Source organism: Brienomyrus brachyistius, chromosome 13 (genome assembly GCF_023856365.1).
Source record: "Brienomyrus brachyistius isolate T26 chromosome 13, BBRACH_0.4, whole genome shotgun sequence".
NCBI lineage: Eukaryota > Metazoa > Chordata > Actinopteri > Osteoglossiformes > Mormyridae > Brienomyrus > Brienomyrus brachyistius.
The window spans coordinates 18,156,787-18,161,109 of record NC_064545.1 but is presented as its reverse complement, the minus strand read 5'-3'; the positions used below and the strand labels follow the sequence as shown (position 1 = coordinate 18,161,109).

Genomic DNA, 4,323 nt, shown 5'->3' with positions numbered 1-4,323 from the left:
TGGGTAGGTGTGCTATGGTGGCTGCTTCACAGGGATAGGCCAGTGGTTTAACTGGGAAAAGGTCAGTGGCTTAATTGGGAAAGCCTCAATAAAATGAAACTTAGATGGAAGGAGGTTTGGAATATGCAGGAAGGTTGGCTGAGGTTTCTTATGGGATCTATCTGTGTGCAAGTGGGGGTCAACTTAGTGTGGCAAGCGACTGGAAATTCTTTGTAGACCTTAATGCTTGACTATTGGTTCCAATAGAAATTATGATATGTATTCTACTGCCTGATATGGTTTTCTGGCCATGAGTCAAATATGTAGAGTATTTTATAGATTTAACACTGCTGAGGAAAAGATCAATTAAGGAGGCATGTCAGAGAAAAATAAAAATCCAAATATGCAGTTTGGGAGGTGATGCTGCTCAAATAGTGTGGCTGTATCATGTTAGGGCAAAACAGATTTGCGTCTAGATCAGTGACGTCACTGTTTTTGACGCGCTTTGCGTTTTCTGTTAATGAGCTACAACAGGAACCTAAATTACTGATTAATGCTATGGAAGAAGCAAGGCATTGAATATGGTTTGGTGACGGGATAGGACCGCTAGGTGATCGCTCTTCCCTTTCTTTTCTCCTGCTGGCAGTGTGTTTTATGGAAATAAAGTATTTAAAGTGAAGGCAAAAGCTTGTCAGTTTTAGTATGGTTTAGCTGGTAATTGGTAAGTAGTTGTTGATCAGTTTTAATGGGTTTATTTATTCTATAGATTTTATTCTTATAGCGGGACGAATTCCATCAGGAATGAGGGTCAGACGCACTGCTGAAACTGTTCCGGCGTAGTTGGCCGCAATTTGAATAAAACGCCAGTTTATTGGGGGTGGAGTACCTGATGACCTTGGTCATTTTCTGGGTTGCAGATACTTAAGCAGAGCCACGTCTTTTCTGTAATGCAACACAGCAGTTGCATCAAAGCAGGAGATTTAGGCAGCGAATATTAAACCAGGCATTTACAGCATGTTATGTGGTTAGAGGGTAAGCGTCCCTATCCCGGTGCTGTGTGGGTGTGTGACGGCATTGCCTGATGATTTACACACGGTTCTTAAATCGGGCAAACTTTCCCTTTAGGCTTTTTAATGAACTGCCTGCTACGCGTATATATTCTGGGTATATTTCTGCCGTCGAGCGTGTAAGAAAAACGAACTTTATTAAAGTAATGTAGAGTCACCTGTACGAAGTGTAGTGTGGATGTTATATTTCAAATTAAGGCTTTCACTAAAACTGTGAAGTATGTACTCCAGGACAAAAGGCAGGGTTGTTATCGTTAACCAAAATATTTCCGTATACAAGATTAGAAAATAAAAACTACAACGAAACTATAAATATTGCTTCCTAAACTAACTGAAGTGGAATAAAAAAACAAACAACGTTTTTAAATATTTAGCTAAAGTAATTATCTTTGGGCCTCTCGTGCAATGCACTTCAACCATAGTAGTGCAATTGGCTATTTCAACATGGCATTTTGTAGTAGCTAGGAAAGTCTTCCCGTCTATCCGGAGAAATAAAATTCCTAAAACATAACTAAATAGACAAACATCTTAAATAAAAATATACCGAAAACTAAAAACAAACTGAATTTGAAAATAAAATTGAGAACAGTATTTTAAACAACTATTTTTAAAACCCCGCAGCGTCACAGTACAGCGTTTTATTTTAATTTGCAGTCACATGGGAATCTTTATAATCATGTAGCCAGGAATCATATAAATGCCAGGATTCCTGGACTTTCTAAACCACCCTATCCTCAAATGCGTTAGCTATACTTGTTTTCAATCGGAAAGTGCCCAAGCAACAATACATAGCAGCATTGTTCAAACGTTCGCGTCACCCTAAGACTATCTGATGAGCCAGAATTATTGGTTGAATCTAAATACCAAAAAAGGTGATATTTGTGGTCTTGGCAATACCGTTCTAGAGACATTTCCTTCCAAGAACGATCTCGAAAGTAGAGGGAAGGATATTTCCATCTGTGAAATATTTCTTAGTTGTATTATTTTCAATTATTTGTTTTGACAGATGCTTATCTGAATATTTTTAGATGTAGGTACTGACAAACATGCTATTATTGTGGTGGTTTATTTAATTGTGTATTTTACTGGCAATTTCAATTTAAGTCACACAAAATTCTATATAAAAACAGTAAGTGTACTGTATGTAAACGATCAGCCTCCTTATTGTATTCTGTTTTGAGAGTCGGCATACGTAGCTGAATCTAAAGATTAAGCATTCAGTGCAGCGTTGTCCCATCATTTGTTTTGCCACTGTGTATTTAATATTGTTTGTAAATGATTCTCCAAGAGCAGCAACACACAAGATGTCTGGGAGAGATGATTGTGAAGGACCTCCGGCCTCTGTCCATAGTGGAGGACCAAGGTTTCCGGGGATTTGTGAGGGCTCTAGACCCAAAATATAAACTCCCTGGACGGAGGTATCGTACTTACCACTGATATGTGGACCTCAGTGTCCACAGAGGCATATTTGAGCGTGACATGTCATCTTGTTGGAAACTGGCAAATGAGGGAATTTGATTTGGAAACCCACACTCTCCATGTGCAGCATACAGATAATATCAGCTTAGCGCAGCTAAAGCAAATCACGGAAGAATGGTGCATAACTGAGAAGGTGGTTGCAGTTGTGACAGACAATGGTGCAAATACGGTTGCTGCAGTGCACAAGGCTGGATGGAGGCATCATCCATGTTTTGCACATACACTGAATTTAGTAGTAAAGGACAGTGTAGAAGCGGTCCCAGAAGTGGTGCTGGAAAAATACAGTGCGATCGTATCCTTTTTTCACCACAGCACAAAGGCCACAGAGAAGTTTGGGGATATTCAGCAAAAGTTAAAAGTGGCAGAACACAAGCTAATTCAGTCAGTAGATACCTGCTGAAACTTTGTTTTTTTACATGCTGGAGAGGTTCTGTGAGGAAAATGAAGCTGTGAGCAGAGCCCTCTGTCTTTTAGGGAAAAGTGCACTGTGCTTAAATGTGGGAGAATTATCCCTCATCTTGCAAACAGCTGATGCACTATGTTTCGGTCTCCAAAGTGATTCCACTCGTGTCACTCATTCACAGGGCTACAGCAGCCTGTGAACGTCAGGGCAGCTCCCTTGCCACACAACTGGCACAGCAATGCCAGCGCAGATTCAGGAGTAAAGACAATGTTGAGGTAATGAAAAAGCGTCTCCACACTGAAATGCAAGAAGTCTCAGACAGGACAGTCAGCTCCAACTTCAGGCTCAACACCTACTGTTAGTTCTACCTCAGGGCCTTCTACCGCAGGGTCTGACCAGAGTCCTGCACCCTCAGGTTCAGCTGCAACAAAAGTGTGGATACGGACAGATTTTGACATGGCCAACATCACCGGTCAGCTGCCAGTGATGTACTCATTGAAATACGCCGGTACTCAGAGGAAGAATTGAGTCCCTGAGATAAGCATCCACTGGTTTGGTGGCAAGAACATGAACAAACCTTCCCATCCCTAAGCAGACTTGCAGTGTGATACCTGGGAATTGTTGCTTCTTCTGTACCTGTGGAGAGAATCTTTTCAAAGGCAGGAGAGGTTATGAGCAAAAAAACGCAGTGGACTTAAAGGGAAAAATGTAAATATGCTGCTGTTCCTAAACAAAAACCTGTGGATGGGGGAAAGTGTTTTACATTTTTTTATTGAAATGTTCATGCAAGTTAAATGGTAAGATATACATGTTCAAATAACTTCAATTAACAATTTTTCAGTTTTTTCTTGTATGAAAACATTTTTTCATTTCACAATTAACACTATAATGCATGTAAATCATTAAATTATTTATTCTAGTTAAATGGCAAGTTGTAATTATTACACGTTTTGTCTTCTGACTGCCGGTGTCATGTGACTATTTTGGTCATAATTAAACAAGAACAGGTACAGTGTATTCATTATGAAGCTATAATTTGAAATACATTTTTTATTTTGACTTTACAAACACATTAAACTTCATCGATACCAACCTGAGTTTTACTTGGTATCGGATCGGAAAGGATATCAGTGGTATTTGCACATCACTACTCAAAAGAACATGGACAAGGAACGCACCAATTTGGATTGAGACAGATGTGTACTTGCTGTTCCACTATTATACGCCCAGCTGATTACTCCTGCTGTAATTTTCTTAGCTTTTTTGTAGTATATAATTACGGAGGGGACCCTGCGCAAATTTTTTTTTAAAAAAGTGAAAATATCTCGTGCTCACGCAAAAGAGCATTTTATTTTTTTGCACAGGGTCCCTTCAGGAGCTCTATATGTAACAAAT

General features: G+C 39.6%; 1 long non-coding RNA gene across 1 annotated transcript; it reads left to right on the top strand.

Moving 5' to 3' along the window:
- Window positions 1-883: 883 nt before the first annotated feature.
- LOC125706643 (uncharacterized) lies at window positions 884-3,741 on the top strand. Its single transcript, XR_007382036.1, has 3 exons — window positions 884-1,011; window positions 3,110-3,203; window positions 3,344-3,741. It is a non-coding gene; the product is annotated as an uncharacterized LOC125706643 (long non-coding RNA).
- Window positions 3,742-4,323: the final 582 nt, after the last annotated feature.